The 19,189-nt window shown below is 41.4% G+C and overlaps 2 long non-coding RNA genes across 2 annotated transcripts; both read left to right on the plus strand.

Annotated features, from left to right (window-relative positions):
* The first annotated feature begins 1,885 nt into the window (after positions 1–1,885).
* On the plus strand, positions 1,886–12,978 carry LOC148642304 (uncharacterized). The gene is made up of 5 exons (XR_015929621.1): positions 1,886–7,260; positions 7,905–8,058; positions 8,245–8,325; positions 8,417–8,482; positions 8,579–12,978. It is a non-coding gene; the product is annotated as an uncharacterized LOC148642304 (long non-coding RNA).
* A 4-nt stretch (positions 12,979–12,982) lies between these two features.
* Positions 12,983–14,483, plus strand: LOC148642305 (uncharacterized). Its single transcript, XR_015929620.1, has 3 exons — positions 12,983–13,052; positions 13,370–13,410; positions 13,732–14,483. It is a non-coding gene; the product is annotated as an uncharacterized LOC148642305 (long non-coding RNA).
* The last annotated feature ends 4,706 nt before the right edge of the window (positions 14,484–19,189 follow it).

The raw sequence follows: 19,189 nt of genomic DNA on the forward strand, positions 1-19,189 counted from the left end.
TTACTTCAAGTATGTTTCAGATATCATACCTTTCTCTAGTCTTCCCAAACTGAACACATGGTTATTTGTTCCTCCACCCTTTTTAAAAAGTTACTTTCTTTTGTTTGAGATAACCAATTGATACCTAATGGATAAGTAGTGGTGGGATAGTTCTCTATGGCTGATTGTAATGTCTTCTGATTAACAGATGAAGTGGTAAATGCTTGTTTAGTCATTGGAAGCAGTTGTGTTGAATTGGAAACAGTGGGGGTGTGGAGGTGGGACCTGATCACAAGTTGGGATTGGCTCCTGTTGATCTCCCTGAGGAGTTTTATAAGGCATCCCTGGAGCCAGTGTGTTCCCAGCTGCAGCAGATGAAGGAGCTCCTGTGATTTGTGGTAGTTTTTGACTTTTAAAATGTTGGTAGTACTGTGGTAGGTAAGTGTACTGGCTTCTTTTGAGTTTTTAATCTAAATATTTCTAGGTTTGTTTGTAAGCCAGTGTAATCACATTTACTGCAGCCCTGAGCTTTTATTAGATGAAAATCAAGTGTTTTGTTTTAGTGATCTGTTAATCCTTTTACAGTGGTATATTAATAGGTTTGGAGTTTTGTGGTTTTGTTTCATTCAGTTTATTAGTATCCTGTACAACAGTCAATATACAGGAGCTGTGGTGGTAAAGGTGTTAACTTGGGTAAGTGGTTGTTGAATTTTCAGAGGTGTTTCTAGTCATTGTGGACGTGAGACTTGCTTTTATGAAGGGTTTGATCTGTATGTGTACAGGCTGTAATCTCTCTGTTCATAGAATGCATGGAGTGGCTGAAAGGTTTCATTGGTTGTGGCCTATCACTAGGTTGAGTGGTATTTGTGCTTTTGAGTTGCAAGTATTCTGAATGTTTAAGCTCTAAAACCTTTTCAGTCTGGGCTGCAACTGTTTGGTGCTGAACATGATTAGTGCTTTGGTCTTTCTTACTACTGTGGATCTCGATCTTTTAGAACACATTTGTAGGCGTGTCTAGTCACTTTGCAATGTGGAGTTTAGTTTTATAAGTGGTTTGATTTGGATTTTATACAAGCTGTAATCTTCCTGGTCTGACGGAAGCCTTTAATCCTTTTACAGTGGTCTATAGGAAAAATAGCTGGTTCTGCAGTAAATGTAGTGGATGACATTTAGTGTTTTAATGAGACTTTTTTTTTTTAAATGTACTTTAGATGTATATTCAATCACATGAAAAAGCACTGTAAATGGAATTGTCAACAGCTTCTTTCTGGGTTATAGGGGAATGGAATAAGCGAAGCTAGAGAATGTTGGCTTTGTTTTACAAATGTTCTTGCTTTTGATACATGTTTTAACCTGTTTCAGTCAGTATCCTGTCATCTGCTTGTAGCAAGAGCATCTGTATCTTGGATGAACAGTGCAAGGAATTTGGGTTTCCTTTATTCGGGCCAGTAAGAGGCCAATGTTTTAAGAATAGGCTCTGATCAGTCAAGGTTCAAGGTGGACTTGAGTCAATTTGTTTTGAGATGGATGCACTGAACTTTGTAAATTAAACTTTGCTGGTGACAACCATGGCGTATTACAACAAGATCTTCCCTGGAAGTCTGCTGTGTCAATGGAGGAACTATAGCTGAAAGGTGAGTTCAGTAATTGCATGACTGTCCATCACAGAGCTACCAAGGTCAGTTTGTAGGAGTGGCTATTGATCACTGCATGTGCTCCAGGTCTAAGAAGAGGTAACGAATTGGATGGATAAAGCTGAGGTGATGCATCTGCTCACTTTTTTTCCCCCCCATCAGCTGAAATTGTCAGGACTCTGCATACTGTAGACTGTAAACCAGTCATCCCACTACCTGAAATTCCTGACCCTAACCTATAACCTGCAACTTCAATGCTGATCTGATTGAGCCTAACCCAAACAGTGCACCCATGTGGCCAAGGTAATAGTGAGTTTGAAGGCAAGTAGAGGGGAGGTGCAAGTCAAACTTTGTGCATTTGGTCAGCAGTGATTTGCTTCTCAGTCCCTGGCCAGCTGTATGCAGAGTGTGGAGTGACGGGCCCAGAGAATCCTGTTTGAGGAAGCTCATGGACTGGCCGAAAGGATGCCAGCTGCGTGACCTGTTGATGCCTTACTGTGAGTATTGAAGTTCTGCACTTTAAATGGGAGAGCTAAGACGTGCTGCAAGCTGTCCTTAAATTTCCTGGATGCATGCATCTTGGAGCAGTTGCAGTTATTGTCTAGGAGGACACTGTACCAACTCTTCTCCTGTCTAACCTAATCCAAACCAAACTTTAAATCTCTCTAACCATTTGGTATCGGTGTGCATGTCATTTGCAAAAATGTTATAATGGAGGAAAAGGTACTTGTTGTAGGCTTAGTGTTAAACTCTTGGACCTCATTGCTAACATGCTATCCATTTAGAAATTAGGTGTAACTTTGATTTGTCTAGTCTGTCTTTTGGGTTTGCTCCTTGATTGGGTGAGGCACTGACGTGTACTTGACTGGCTGTCATTCTGGCTCTCAAAGACTAAATTAGTGCTTTTGTAGGTGATTTATTTCATGGGTGCACACATGTAAATGAATCGCTTTGGATATACTTTAGTTCAATTGTGACCTGATGAATCGGACTCCTGGCTGGTTACAGCTCTTAGGAGACAGTGTGTCAGCCAGGTTCTCTTGATGGGTGTTTGCACAGGAACTGCACTTGCTCCCCTGTGGCACGACAGTGGACTGGGGGGTTTTCTTTGCTCTCTGCAGGGTGTTGTCCTGTTGGTTTGACTTGGACTTTGTTGGTAGTGAAAATGCAGGGTTGACTGTTTCTAAGAAAGGTAGAGGACTTGGGTTAAATCCTTCTCTCCATTTCAGGCTTTCTGCTGCCAGTAGGGATGAGAAGGCTTGTGCTCCTGAGGGAGGACCTTTCATCTCCAGGAGTGGAGCGCAGATGGGGCCGGTCTCTTTCTGTGAAGGTCTACTGGAGGAGTAGGGAGCTTGTTCCAAGTCTGAATGTCATTGACATCAGACGATCCAGGTTGTACTACAATGTGTACACTAGCTACATGGGTAAAGTTTTCATTGGGTGCAGTACATACACCCGGATACTCTGGGTTCACGTACAATTGTGTAGACTGTTGTATGGTGTATATTGGGCAGCTGACTTTTGGCATGTGCATGGGACATGTAGCATAGTGTGTAAACTGCTGTTACTCTTGGCTATTTTTTTGGACTTGAAAGACGGTTATCAGGTTAGAGATGCAGGACAATCTGAAAGCTATGCCTTATCTTTAGTTTACTGCATGGAGAACTGAGTCTTTGATTTTGAAACCAATTTTAACTTGCAGTCTGTTAGTTGTCATCTTCAGTATTCAAGCCAGTGTTTTGATACAAGAATTTCTGGAGTAAGCAAGCCAGAACAATTGTTTGGGTCAGGGAGAGACCAGTATTTAAGGTTGGGGTTATGTTGAAGTGTATGCATTTGAGATGGCTCCACCAGGAATTTAAGGATCTGTGTAGTGATTAAATACTTTTTACACTGTATTCCAATGAGCAGGTGACAGCTGTCAGACTAGGGAGTAGGGAGCATTACTGCTGGTGAACTTGGGCTGTGCTGAGTGAACAATGTGAGCTGAAGGTAAGAAAAGGGGAGATTCAGGTCAGTGTGAGGAGAGCTTTTAAAGTTGGGAGCAGTCTGCACAGCACATTCTGGTCCCCTCTGGGTGGAGGATGGGAGTGGTTAGTCTTGCTTCTTTTACAGTGGTTGAAGATGAGGATGGTCACTGGAGAAAGGATGTTATTGAGGTTTCTAGCTCCTGGTCTCAAGAGAAGAGTGGTATCCTGGTTATTTGTTCACAGAACAGCCTCTCAATGTGGCTAGACCACAGTGGTGCTGAGGGGTACGAGTGACTCTAGAATGTTTTTTTATTTAGAGTGGAATGCTCTGATTGGCGCTCCCCAGTCCCTGCCCACCTGAATGCAAACAGTGCTGATGGACATCTTGCTTGGAGATGAGAATCCATCGAACAGTATTGGCCGTCTGAATGGATATCGGGAATGTTCTGTGAATATTGAACACGTGGGGAGGTTGTGGAGACCATTGTCCACTCATTGAGTTTTGGCACTTTGCATCTTGGGACTGTGGTTCTCTACCCTTTCCCAAATCAAAGACAATGGAAATATCAAACTATAGTGTTTGATTAAAAGTGTCTTTTCTAGCAAATTCCAAATGCAATGCCTTTTTCAGTTTTATACTAGGCTTAGTTTTGGGATTCACTGGGCAAGTTTTAGCTTCCTGTTGAACTGTAGGCTTTTTTACGGTAGGCGTTTGTTTTGGTGATGTTTCTTGCTTAAGCAATTGTAGCACCAGCAGCCTCCTCCTCTTGAGACTCCTTGGAGATGGGTTCAAACAGTGAAATACCATGTCGGGAGACCCAGTCAGATCGGCAAGTTCCTTACCACTCAAGAGTAGACACTGCAGAGGTTGTGTGCGGCAGCTGTGGGCTTGAACCACCTTCAAAAGTAGGAGAGGCTTTCTTTTCCGACTGCTGCTCTGCACACCAGCCTTTTGATGGCTGTTCCCAGGAGCACCTGAGCCACCTGGCTGGTTGAGCCAAAGTTGACTTTGGTCCAGGTAAGAGGAGACTCTGATTATGTAGCCTGCAGCTGCTGGGGTGCTTTGTTGGTTTTTTAGCCTTAATGGTAAAGTGTCATTGTAGCATAAGTACTGGTTAATCAGGGGATGGAAGTCAAATACTGAAAGTGTTGTGCAAGCACTGGGGAGGATTTGGCAAAATTGTTTATGGTATGACTGGAAAATTAGAGAATTCAGTATGTAAGATTTATTTCATGGGTGCACACATGTATCTAAATCTTACATTGGAAATTTTAAAGTGAATTGAGTAAACTAAAGGGGGAACTAAGCTGAGTATGGTGTCTTCCTGATTACCCACTGAGACTGTTCTGTGAATGTCCACCACAATCAATCCTGTCAGAGGTTTAGTGCACAAAGGAGTGAGTTTCCAGCTGATTTGGAAGTGGTTGTGTACTGTGCCTTGTGAGGGAGAGAGCTGCATGAAGACTGTCTGAGGACTTTCTTATACTGGATGTGTACTTTTACCAATGAGCACAAACTGTTATTGGTGTAAAACTGGCTGTGAAGCTTGGTTAAGTGGTTCTGTTGATCTTTCAGAAAGCCTTTTTAAAGGTGCTTCTAGTCATTGGGGAACGCGAGTCTTAGTTTGACCATGGGTTCATCGGTATGTGTTCAAAGTGTTATCTCCATGATAGTCGAGTGCATAATGCAGCTCGAAGACTTCAGTCCACTTGGTGCCCTATCAATCAGTTTCGAGTACTGCGTGCTTTTGTTTCAGTTTAAAGTGTTTAAGCTCTAAAGCCTTCTCACCTCCGTTAAGGCTGTAGCTGTTTGGTACTGAAGATGGAGAGTGTTATGATTTCATACTGCTGTGGATCCTTGGTGTTTTGGATTTTTTTTTGCAAAACCAGAAGCGGCTTGGCTCAAACGAAGCTTAAGGCAAAGGTTCTGCTGCACTAGGTATACACTTTTAGGGTCTCTTTAAAAAGACTGAATTTCAAGTACTATTTTATTTGGATATGCAACTTTGTATGCATAATCAATTTTGTTTTTTGGTAGTGGTGGTTGAATTTTAAGGATGGGTTGTGCTTGAATGTGCAATATGTCTACATGAACTACTGTAAATAGGTTTGGTAACGTATCTTGGTCAGTTGGTTAAGCTAAAGGTTTTTAGTTTTGGTTCTCAAATTTCCTACCTTTTGTCTTTTGACAGATTTGAATAGTTTTCATTTCTGGTTTCAGTCAGTATCCAGGCTAATCTCAAGTGAGGCAACAGCATCTAAGTCCAGCGTGAGAACTGGCCTGGGGTATTGCAACAAGATCCATGATGGTCCACCTCAGAAGAGAGGAGGCTAGCTTGGTCCTGAGTAAGGTGAGGTGATCCACCTGCTTCAAGTTCTCATCTACAGAAAGTCCCGAGCCTCTGAATAAGGTGGAAAGAGTGGTGGGTAAACCAATCATCCTACTGGCTGATGTTCTTGGGCCGTAACCCTCATCTTCAGTGTGGATATGTTATTTGCTCTCACTCTAATCGGTGCACTCTTGAGGCCTAGGTATAGGTGGGTTTGAAGGTAAGTAGAGGAGGTGGAAGTTTAGCTGTTTTTCCTGAGATGGGTCAGCAGTGATGCAGATCTGTGCATTTGATTATAGTTCAATCAGTGCTCCGCAGTTCCTGGCCAGCTGAATGCACAGTGCAGTGACAGGCTTGGAGAACCCTGCTCAGAGGAAGCTCACTGGATACCAGCTGTGTGACCGGTTGATGCCCATTGGTAAGTAATGAAGTCTGTGGTTTGAACAGTAGAAAGTGAAGAGGTGCTGCAAGCAGTCCTTGAAATTCCTGGATGCACATGGATCTTGGAGCAGGTGCAAGGGTGGTGTAATAGAGGACATGTCCCTGGAGCAGAGGTGAGTTTCACTTTCCCGTCTAACCTTATCCATAGCAAACTTGATGCTATATAACCATTTAGTGTTTAGTTTTTGGACCAATTCTGGTGGATAATGTCAGACTTTAACATGCTGAATACTTACACTACGTTTCTAGAGGTGAAGCTTTTTTCTGGGTAATTTTTCCTCCCTGCTTGGTGGGGGCATTTCTATACTAATGTGCACTTGACTGGCTGTCCATTCTGGCTTTGTAAGACAATTACTGTTTTGCATCTGATTTATTTCATGGGTGCACACATGTAAATAAATCAGTTTAGATGCACAGTAGTACAATGTTGTGGCACACCAACAGCCTCCTCTACTGTAGACTCCTTGCTGGTTACGACCAGGTACTCGTGATGGGTGTTGCCACAGGAACTGCTCTCCTCACAGGGGAGGAACCGCACTGGATCCCTCCCCTGTGGCAAGAGCCCTTGGCTGGGGGGTTTTCTCTTGGCTCTCTGCAGGGTGTCTTCCTGTTTTATCCTGGACAGATGCTGCACCATAAACACTTTACAAGTTTAGTACAAAACTGGAACTGGGAGTAAATGTTCTTGTGGTTTTCCAAGTGCAGAGGATCATGCCAAAACTGTCTACTAGGTTTTATGCTGCCGGAAGGGTTGACCAGACCTTTGCTCCCAGACGGATGACCTTTCATCACCAGGAGTGGAGTACAGATGGGGCTGGTCTCTGGGATCTTTGCAAGATCTGTTGGAGGAATGGGGTGCTTGTTCAAAGGCTGAAAGCCAATGGTAACATCAGAGGATCTAGTCAGGTGAGTGGGTGTAGCGAGTCTTTCTACCCAGTAAGAGAGATGGTTCATCTTGAGAATACTGGTTACAAGGGGTACTTCATTTTTCATTGGGTACATTTGGGTACTCTGGCGATGTTGGTTCATTTGGCTACATAGAGTATATTGGGCAGACAACCTTTGGCATGTGCATAGGAGTTGCAGCAATGGTGTAGTACATGGTAGATTCAACTTTTTCTTTTGCCTACTTAGTTTTGCACTTACAATGGACTTGAAAGACCCTAATATCTGGGTTGGAGGAATGTGGGACAATATGAAAGCCTCGTCTTTAGTTCATTTCATGGAGAACTGAGTATTTGATAGTCTGTAATTTTAACTGATCTTGGAAGAGAAGCAAGAACAATTTGGGTTTTGTATCTTTGGGTCAGTGAGATGAGTCTTTGAGGTTGGGGTCAGTTGTGATCAGTCACAGTTAAAGGAAGGATTAAGCTGATGAATAAATTTTTTACACTACATGCATATTCCAGTGACCTGGCGACACCTGTCGGATGTAGTAATTCAAAAGGGTCACGAGCTTCCCTGGAAGTTGGCTGTCGGTAGTATAAAGGGAGATGAAGGCTGCCTTCTTACTGAACTTGATTTGTTTTCATTGGTTTCATTGTTTGCAGATGTATCGGTCCCTCACCTCATGTGAGTGTGATGCCAACCTACAAGATTGCCCAGCTCTGGGACAAGGAGCCTGCATTTTGTCAGCTGAAGTTAAGGTGATACTTCTGCAAGAACCTGTGACTCTACATGCGCATTCCAGCAGAATGGAAAAGTGTAAATACTGGTGATGAATAAACTTTTTATCCCACTGCCTGATTAGTTTACTCCTAACTCATCTTGCATTTTTAGTATAGGTTTTCAAATAGTTGTTTAAGATGTTATCCTTGTTTGATCTTTTTGGCATCAATGTCAAAAATGATTGAATGGGGGGGGGGTTCTGATTTTTCTTTGTTTTCCCAGATCTGTCTCCGTGGGGAGCAAGGAGTGCTACTGGTTGGGAAGTGGACTTGGGCTTCCCTCAGTGAACAAGGTGAGTTGAAGGTAAGTAGAGGAGAGATGCAGGTCAGTGTGAGGAGAGCTTTTAATGTTGTGTGGAGGAGGGAAATGGACATTTTGTGTTTTGTCCTTACAGTTGGTGCACTGAGAGGCAGCTGTCAGAGTTGGGATGGTTTTCAGCCCCTGGTCTCAAGAGAAGAGTGTCAGTATCTTGGTCAATTGTTTACAGAACAGCCTCTCTCAATAAGGCTAGACCATGGTGGTGCTGAGTGGTATGAATGACTTGTTTTGTTTTTAGAGTGGAATGCCATGATGGGTGCTCCCCAGTCCCTTCCCACCTGAATGCAGACATGGAACAGTTTGGCTGTCTGAAAGGCATCAGGAGTGTGATCCAATTCCTTTCTGTGAGTATTGAAGTCCTGCAGATGGAACACCAGAAAGCAAGGAGGGGTTTGAAGCTGCCCTTGCTGAATCTGCTGGGTAGCTGTGGATGTAGGAACACATGCAAAGGTAGTCATGCAGGGCATTGGTGAGTTGTGTCCTTTTTAGTTTCTGTTCTTTGATTTGGGAAAGTGTAGAGATGTTCAAGTTGGTCATTTATACTCATATAGAGGTATATGGTGTAAAATGCTATATAACTATCCTCGGATGGTAAGTAGTACAAAAAAGAAGCAATGTGCAAAATCATGCATCAACTATGGATCTAAAGTTATGGGGAGTGAGGTTGAGGTAGATTTCAATGTGTGTTTGAGCTTTAAGAGAAGGTACAGTGAGGGTTCAGATCATGGGTGAGAGGCTGGCAGTTTAATAGTGTGGGGGTAAAAACCGAGTTTGGTAATCTGGGCCTGAGTGCTCCAGTACCAATTTCTGGCTGGTAGAAGGTCAAACGCTCTTCTTGCTTGGGTGTGTGGAGTCTTTGCTTGGAGCTTTCCTCAAGCACAGTCTGTCATAGATGGACTGGGCAGTTTTCACCACCTGCTGTAGGGCTTTGTGGTCGGCAACACTGCAGATGCAACCTGTTAGTGTACTGTCTGTTGTGCATCTGTGTAAGTTGGTGAGGTTCTGGGGACATCTTGGCCTTCTTCAACTGTCTTTGGAAATACAGGCTCTGTTGTGCTTTCTTAATCAGATAAGTGGACAATGGACTTGGCACACACCCCTGGGGAACCCCAGTGTTCTGAGTTTGTGTGGTTTCCAAGCCTGACAGCCTGTGGTCTGCCTGTCAAAGTCCCAAATCCCATTGCAGAGGATGGTATTGAGACCCAGTGTACCGAGTTTCTTTTTTCTGGAATGATGTTAAAAGCGGAGCTGAAGTTGGTGAATGTTTTTCTTTTTTTTTTTTTAATCCAGATGGGATAGGGCAGTGTGTATGGCAATGAAGACTGTCATCTGTGGATCTGTTGGTATAGGTCTAGTGTCAGAATTGTTTCCTTAATGTGCCCCATGACTAGCCCTTGAAGCACTTTACCATGATGGTTGTCGGTGCCACCGTGTGGTAGTCATTAAGGCATGTTACTGTGGTTTTCTTTGGTATTGGGATGATGGTGGTTGTCTTGAAGCAGGTTGGGACTACAGCTTGGCCCCAAGACATGCTGAAAATGTCTGAATAAACTCGGCAGTTGATTGGTTTAGGTTCTGAGCATGGAACTGGGAATGATATTGGGCCTTGTGCACGTTCACTTTTAGCAGAGATCTCCTCCACATTTGCAGACAGTGAGAGCACCTGGTCGGTCGCGGAGGGTGCAGTTCTGTTGAGTGGATTTGAACCGAGTGTAAAAAGTGTTGAGCTTGTTGTGCAGGGAGGCATCATGGGCAGGTGCACAGATGTTCTTTCTTTCGTAGTCTATACCGTCCCACGTGTGTTGGGTCATGAGTGCTGAAGTGTTCCTCTAATTTGTTTAAGTGTTTTTTGCATGTTTAATACCTTTCTTTAGATTGATCCCGGCTGACTTGAGTTTTGATTTATTGCCTAATTTGAATGTTTCATACCTTGCTTTGATTAGGTTGTGAACCTCTATGGTTTCGGTTTAAAAAAAGTTCACTTCTTTTGAGTGTTCCACTTCCAGCACGTCTTGATGATGTAGCTAGTAACTAATGCATTTTCCTGTATGTCTGTGTGTGATCCCTGTGTGGCTGCCATTCTGACTGCTAGTTTTGCTTGCCTGCACAGTTTACTGTATGTGGGGAGGAGAGACTGATGTGAGCAGTGTATAGTACTTATAGTGCTTCCTTGTCATTTGAGCTGGGGTGGGGAATGTAGATGGTGATTAAATTGTAAATGCCCTCAGCAGATTATTGAAACTCTAGAGTGGCTGAGCAGTGTTTTGTGATGGTAGATGTGTTGTTGCACCACACGTTAATAAAAATGCATACGTCCTCGCCTCTGGTTTTACCGGACTCTGCAGTTCTGTCCATGTGGAAGGCAGAAAACCTGTCTAGGTGCATCGCCTAATTCTGTCAGTCGTTTTGGTGAATACATGAGTCCAGAGTCACAGCTGAAATTGACAACTAGTGTAAAGCTACTGGCTCTTTTATAATTCGGAAACAAGTTTATACAAAATGTTTAAATGCCTTTTCAATTTTGGATGTGGCTCATGTTTGTGACTTTGTGGCCAATTTAAGCTTCCTTAAGTTCAACAGACTAAAAGTGCAAAATGTAACTGTTGGTCTATTTTTCTTGGTAATAGTTGTCTTTCTTGGTGATTCATTGTTTCACTTCACTGGCTGTCTTTCTGGCTTTGAAAGATTTATTTCATGGGTGCGTATCGAAGTAAATCACTGCAATATAAGAGACTTGGCACACCAGCAGACTCCTTGTCATGTCAGCCAGGTTCTGTTGATGGGTGGTGGCACAGGCACTGCACCTGAGCCCTGGACTAGCGGTTATCCTGTTGGCTTGTCTTGAATGAACAAAGTTGGCTGTGGAAATGTTGTCTTGAATGTTTCTAAAACGTGCAGAGGATCAAGTCTAAATCTCCACCTGAGTAACTTGCAGATGTGGTACACTCTAGACTAGGATTGCAGCTGGGGTTCATTGTAAGATTAAGTTGCCCTAAAACCAAAATGTTTTCATTAAAAGTAAGGTTGTCTGTTTTAGTGCAGAAAGGGGAGGGATGAGTTTCCACCTGTCTGGAAGTGGATGTGTGCTGTGCTTTGTGAAAAAGAAGGGCTGCTTGAAAACTAATGCTTTTGTTAGAGGACTCTCGTTTTTCTTTTAAACAACTGCAACTGCTACAGTTTTTTTTTTGTTCCATGTACAAGTTTGGTACTGATGTATAATATACAAAATGGTGTGTAGTTTTGCCCTGAGTATCCTGTACAGCAGTCAAGACAGGAGATGTGGCTGTAAAAGTGTGTACTCGGGGAAAGTGGTTGTTGAACCTTTGTTTTCAGAGGAGTTTCTAGTCACTGGGGAATGTGAGGTTTGGTTTTATGAAGGGTTTGATCTGTATGTGTACAGGCTGTAATCTCCCTGCAGTTAGAATGCATGTAGTGGCTCGAAGGTTTAAATCCATTGGTTGTGGCCCATCACTAGGTTTTGAGTTATTTTTGCTTTGGAGTTTCAGTTTTGAATGTTTAAGCTTGAAAACCTTTTCAGTCCAGGCTGCAGTTCTTTGGTACTGAATATGGTCAGTGTTTTCTCGTTCTACTGTGGATCTCAAGAGTATTGGGGCACCTTGAATTGTTCTTTATGTAAAACCAAAATTTTAATTTGGTCTTTAAAAGGCACATTAGTGCATCTCTAGGTCTGCGTTAAGAGAGCCCGAATTTCAACCTCTACCTGATTGGATGTACGACTGAGAATTTGACTTAATACCAGGGTAATTTTATTTAAAAGAGGGATTTGTTTGACTGTCTTGTCTACATGGAATACAACAATAAATGGATTTGGTCATCCCTGTTTACCTGGGTTTTCGGACAGTAGAATCTAAGCTAGAAGCTTTTAGCTTAATTTTGAGGGAGGAGTTGAGCTGGTCGCTTATGTTTGCAGATGGATGCACCTGGGATCTGAAGTACTTGAATGCTTTGTTTTGTACTGTATGCGAGTTGGTGACAATTAAGATGGAGTTTTGAACTGAATCCAGAGATTCTTTGGATATCTTCTATTGAAAGAGCAGAACTACAAAGAAGCTGATAGTTGTCTTTTTGGTTACTGCCTGAATTGCTGAACTTGTTTGCTGTGTGATGGAGAGTTTGCAGGAGTCACTGTCTTTTAACACATGGGTACATGACACCATGCTGTTGATGGGGAGCTCAGTGGCTGGCTAAAAGGATGCATTTGGCTTGATTTGATGCAAGTATTGAAGTCCTGCGCTTTTAACAATGGAGAGTGAAGAGATGTTTTGCAGGTTATCCTTAAATTTCCTGGATGCCTATGGATCTTGGAGCAGTTGTGAAGCAAGTATCTAGGAGGATTGTGTTCCTGGAGCAGTGGTGAGTTTCACTTGTTTCTCTAATGTCCAAAACATTATGCATTTTTAATTTGTCCTTTGTGTGTAAGAAGTGTTTTTGAAGGTTGACAAGCTGCTTTTGGGTTAGGCCTAGCTTTGAGCTCTTGATGTGATGCTTTAATGTGCTAAACATTGAGTCATAGTGGTTTTTTTTCTGGCTTATTTTTCCTCCCTGTTTGGTTGAGCTATCTGTATACTCATGTGCATTTGACTGGCTGTCATTCTGGCTCTGGAAGATGGAATTAGGGCTCTGGGATGTTTGTGAAGATCTGCCAGAGGAGTGGGGTGCAAGTTAAAAGCAGCATCAGAGGATCGAGACGGGTGAGTTTCTTCCCCCTCCTAGGAGGCGTGATGGAGCATTTTGGGTATACTCTGGGTGTATGTTGGTTTGAGGTACATTTGTGCACTGCATATTGTTATATAAAGTCCAGTGAGTTTATTGGTTAGACAGCTGTTGGCATGGGAGTTGTGTAGTACATTTAGGATACTTTTCTTATGGTTTTTGCTCTTTTAATGGACATGAAAGATACTGTTATCAGAGAAATGTAAGAGAATATGAAACCCTTGCATTTTTAATGATTGAGATTTGGTTTTGTAACCTACATTAACTGCTTCAATTTCTTGTCTTTTGTGTCAAGCTGAAGACCTAGGCGGACAAGCAAATGGATCTATGTCCTTGGTAAGCAGGCAAAGAAAAAATGGGTTGAGGGAAGGGATAAGTTGGTAACTCTGTTTTGGGATGGAATTTGTGAACTTGTGTGCAGATGTTGAAATGCTTTAATGCAGATATTGGAGATGGACTTTTCCCCTGTGGTAGGAGCCCTGTACTGTGGGTTTTTGCTTTTACACATTTCTGGGTGGTTTTCTGTTGGGTTTGTTCTGGAATTGTGTAGCACTGAACATTGATCATTGAGGTCAAAATGGGTGTTGGGGGTGGGAATGTAGACTGGACTATTTCTGACTAGTGCAGAGGACTGTCTAGTTTTTTTTTTTTCTTTAGGTTCTCTGCTGTCCGGGGGGCTGACCAGGCCTTTGCTGCTGAGAGAGGACCTTTTAACAGGATGGGAGCCCAGATGCAGCGGACTGAGATCTGTCTGTGAAGATTTGCCAGAAGACTCGTGGGCCCGTTTTTGATTTCAGAAGACAACGGCCACAGAGGAGCATTGAAAATGCTGTACAAGTTCCTAATGACAAGTGAAGAATGAGGGGGAGGCCTTTTGTAGGGTGGAAAGAGGTCCAGGTGGTACATGAACCTATAAATGAATCTCTGCATGCTGGTCTTGTAATTGCTGTTTGGCTCTTGGATTGTAACTTTAGCACCTGAGCCACCTGGCAAGGAGGAGACAAAGTGACTTCCGGTGTGGGAATGGAGAAAGTATATTTTGTTACTTGGTAACCATTTTTGTAAATTATGGGCCATTTGAAAAGCAGAGTTTGAGAGTCTAAGGTCATGCAATGATTTATTTGCATGGGTGCACACATGTACATAAATCTTGCATTGGCTTTAGAGTAAAACTGAATTGAGACCCTAAAGTAGAAATGAATAAAAGGAGTAGTTATGCTATCCACTCGTTTGGGGAAAAGAGGCATTGGTTTAGCTGAGTTGCTCTTTTCATACCTGCACAGAAAGCACTTTTGTCATGGGGGGGGGGGATTGTGTTCTGTTTTGTGGATTTGTAAGTACTTTGCTAGACAATGTTCTCCTGTATTGAATGTATTTTTGTTTGTATGGCATCATAATAAAACTTACTAAATGTACCAAATCTGTTCTTGTGTTTCTTGCATGTTGATTGTGGCTGTAGGTGCTGTTCATTATATTGAATACACACTGGCACTGGATCTGCTTTTCCCTGCATTGCTGTGCCATGACATTTTACACCCTAAATGAGTTTTTGGTTTCAGTTTTTTACTACTCGGGATTTAGGTTACACTCTGTGTACATTTGGTGTAGGTAGTGGAGGTTTTATGGTTCCAAGTATTGGTTTACTTTCACATAATTAAACTGTTTTTTGAGAATCTAGGTGAGTTTTAAAGTATATATTTAGGCATTGATGGTGTAAAGCACAGAACTGAAATACTGCTTTGGGTTTATGAAGAGTTTTAAATTTTGCCACTGGGTGTTTTTTTTTTAACTAGTTGTGTAAATATGAATATGCACATATATATGATGGTGTCCAGTGTGGAGGAAGAGTCCTTGTGAAGGGTGACCTCTTAGCTTCCAGCTCATGAGCCCCAGTTGGATGGGTCCTATAAAGGTAGTGTTTTGACCCTGTGTGGTTTGTTTTGACAAGTTCCATACTCCCTCCCCATTGGTTCATCAATTCATCCATCTTTGCCATTTTGACATCAATGAAACTTGACCAATCTGATCTCGGCTTATTCAGTATTTAACTCGGTGGTCTTCAGAATGTAGGGGTATTTATTGTGCTTTGGTTCTCTGTTTTTGTTTTGCTTTGTGTGCTTTTTCGTATAGCTTTGGCTTTGTGGAGATGTTTTGTACTTTGTTTATCCTTTATTTTGCAGTTTCCCTAATGTGTTATCAACCTCTGTGTTCTTTTGTGCTGTTTTTTGCTTATTTTTGTTTGTAGTTTACTTATGAATTTGTGTAAAGGGTTAGTTATGTTTATGGGGTATGTTTTGCAGATGTAGTTGGTTGTATGAGAGACTAGTGTAGTATAGGTGAGTGCCTTGTTGTATGGGTTTGGGTAGATGGTGAAGGGTAGCTGGGGTGTTGGATGCTGAAGACCTGAGTTTTGTTTTGGTAGAATGGTCACTTTCCCTCACTTTATTATCCAGCTTTTTGTTATCTTTGGCACTGCTCTTGTCTTTTTCTACATACCAGTCTTTGTATTTAAACTTTTTTTAGACTAAAACTTGTCATGCTTCCTGAGTCCTTAACCAGAATCCTAAAAGTTACACCCCGAGACACTTGGGGTTGTAACAGGCACACTGGACACCCCCTGCTATGACTTGCAGTGCCACCTCTGATGGGGGGGGGGGGGGGGAGTTTTTACACCTACACGCTGGGGGGGTGTGCTTGTCTGGTTTGATTTCATTTCACAAGGGTAGGCACACTTTTGTAGTAAGTTTGTTTTACCTTTATTTTACGTACCCTGTTGACTAGGTAGTACCCTGCTAAACAGCATTAGTCTAGCGTGGAGGTAATGTTGACAAAGTGGTTTATCTTTTTACTCTTGTCTTTGGTTGTTGCTAATGGTCCTCTTCACAGCACCTCCCATGAGTCATACTGGAGACACTTTCATATTTTACAAGGCATGTTTAATTTTAGTTTTACTTTATGTATTTGTCTTTTAGTCTTCCATTCCCTTCCTGGTGAAAATGTCCAAGAAGCAGTTTAAGTTGTCCAGTATACAAGGTTTGTGTAATGAATTTGGGTGCTGCTATTAGTATTTTTGGCTTGAGGTACTTGTTGATGCCTTTAAGTGAAGTAATAACTTCACTTTATTAGCCCTTTACAAGTTCTTGCATTGGGAATTTCTATTCACATACCCCAGCTTGCTCTCAATGAAACACAGACACAGGTAAGAAGAGCATGGGGTCAGAGCACAGCGTCAGCCATTGTACAGCACCCCTGGAGCTGTTGGGGTTAAGGGCCTCGCTCAGGGGCCCAATGGAGGAGGATTCCTCTGCCAGCTGCAGGATTTGAATCGGCAACCTTTCAGCCACAGATCCTTAGCCACAGAGCCACCACTGCACCCAAATAAAAAGTGTATTGGATGTAGTGCTACAGATTAAGCAATTTTGTAGTGTAGGGAGTGAGATTGCAATGTGCCCTTTTTATTAACCTTGTCAAATGGTTATAGCTGCAGTAGTTGTAGATTAAAGGGGTTGTTATACTTGGATGGAGTTTGAGAGGTTGCAGTTTAGGGAAGCCAACTGCTAGCAGTAAAATAAATTAATTTTTTACTTTAGGTTTAGTGTAAGAACACATTTACAATTTTCATCCTTTTAAAGTCATTAGATTATTTAGTTTGTGAGGTATTGGTTTTATAGAGGGTTGGATTTTCAGTGGTTTAACTTTACAGGTCACTGCATTGCTGAAGACGGGATGGGATGCCAGTCCATTTCGCCTGTCTCATTGTTCCAGAATGCAATTAATCTACCTTTGTGTCTTGAAGTTGTGCAGGAAACACAACTTGGAAGAAACGCACAAACTGGGGAGAAAATGACATGAGTAGTCCAAAGCTCAATCAGAGGCACTTGTTCTATAAAGCGTAATGTGTAGAAAAATAAACTGGTGACACAAGTACCATGTGTAAGGAGTGTTTATTTTCATGAGCTCTGCATGAAGGCGTCCTTTGGAACCATGGTGATGGCTTGGAGAGAAGCAAGAATGTGCACATTGACATTTAATACACAATGGTATGTATCATTCATAGGGTGAATAAAAATACTGTTTAACATGAGTTATCATGTAATAAACTTGAGTTGGTAACTCACTTCATTTTTAAAAGAACCCAAAAAAGTGTGTATAGGTCAGGTTGTCCAGATCCTGCATCTTAAAGTTCAACTGCTTGTAGACATGTAATTAAATGTCATTTATTAAAAACACAATGATGACATACTGAGTTTAAAAAAAAAATGCCACTCCAGTATTCATATATCAAGGTTTTGTTGATTTATTACTTTTCTATTTTTGGTACAGTAGCTTAACTGCTCAGTTTATTCTACTAGAGCTCAGGGGTCTTTTTCTCCAATCCCAGAAGTTAATGTGATTTGGGTCAGTCCAGTACAGAATGTAATGACCTTTAAAATTAGAATCTATTTCATTAATTATATCCCGGTTTTTCCAAGTACCATGTTAATCATAAAAATGCCAACTTTGTAGGATTTAAATTGTAAGTGCATCGTTTAGCTAAAGAGACACCTTCATTTGTGGTTTTGTTTTTAACACTTTTTTTCTTAAAACCTTTAATTTATCACATTATGAAATAAATCCTCTTAATTTATATGGACATGGACATGTTTGGAAGTTTCCACCAATTAAGTCAGTAGAAACTTTAACGTGTGAGTAGGTTATTGCAAAAAAGGTAGTAGATTTGGTTAATAAATATAAAATAAATAACATACTTTTCTCAACAAAAGGTTTGAAGTAGGAGCCAAGTGTATTTAATCTAAGTACCCCTTTTCTAAAATAAACTTTGTAAGAAACATGGGACTAACCAGCAAACAAAAGATTGGTCCCAACACAAGGAAGGAAATAGTACTCACCACTCACCACGCTCCTCAGCTCCTGGACTCTTGAATGAAAACAGAGGCACAGGAAGTCTGCTCTTTTATCCTCTGAGCTGGGCTGGCTCCTCCCCCTCAGAATGTACCAAGTCCAGTGAGGGGTGAAACCTTCACAACTGACTGCTATAGTGGCTGGCTGAATTAAATCAACAAACTCAATATAATACATCTATTCATTTGAAGATGGATAATGAATTTCTCATTTTTGGGGTTAAATAAAGTGCGACTGATTGAATCATATGTGGGAAGCTATTCATTGATGATTATTGTTTGCACTTTTGAGCCTCTTTGTGTTTTTTGATCAAGAGATTTATACAGATGTAGGCATTCAAAGTGCATGTTTAAACCTGGTTAATATGGAATCTTTATATCGAATTTTAAAACCAAAGGGTAATTTTGGTAGCTGAGCATAAAAATAACAGGAGCATAAATTTTTGAACATCATATCATCATAAATTATATTGATTTAGAAATATAAACATTATACTTAATGTCTAAGACTGATAGAGGTAGCTTAAATAAAAAGTACACAGAAGGATTGCACTTTACAAACATTTTATGCATCAAAGACTCACTTTATGTGGTTAAGTTTTGATGTGCTCTTTCTGACTATGTTAAATTTAAAACATTATTAAGATTAAAATATTATGGATTCTTTTAAAAAGCATATAAATCTTCTCTATGAATCCTTGCATTATTCCAGTAAAATACATGTACTTTTTAGAATGCACCGAATGAGGTAAGGTAGCCATATACAATTATAAAAGGATTTGTCTTTTTCACATAACCCAAACTTGCTGTCCATGAGATACAGAGAGGTCTGGGGCCATTATACATGGAGCAATTGGCCTTGCTTAGGGGCCCCAATGGAGAAAAAGCCCTCTGATAGCTGTGGGATTTGAACCAGCAACCTTCCAGCCATAGGTGCAGATCCTTAGCCACAGAGCCACCACACTTTCCTCTTGGGATTATGAAATAGAAATATGTAGTAAAAGAAATTAGTAATCACATTAATGGATCAAAATATTAAAGATTTCTGTAACTGATTGTATAACTTTAGTCTGTTTTCTTTGTAAATGTTTATTTTGTGACTCATTCAGTCCTGATTACTTTTGGAACAGTTTGACCTGTCTGTTTCAGCAGAGGTTCCAAGTGCTCTGTTGGTGCAGTGGGTTTAGCTGAGTGGTCCTCTCACCCCCCTGGGA

This window comes from Lepisosteus platostomus, chromosome 23 (genome assembly GCF_059453375.1).
Source record: "Lepisosteus platostomus isolate fLepPlt1 chromosome 23, fLepPlt1.hap1, whole genome shotgun sequence".
Classification (NCBI taxonomy): Eukaryota; Metazoa; Chordata; class Actinopteri; order Semionotiformes; family Lepisosteidae; genus Lepisosteus; species Lepisosteus platostomus.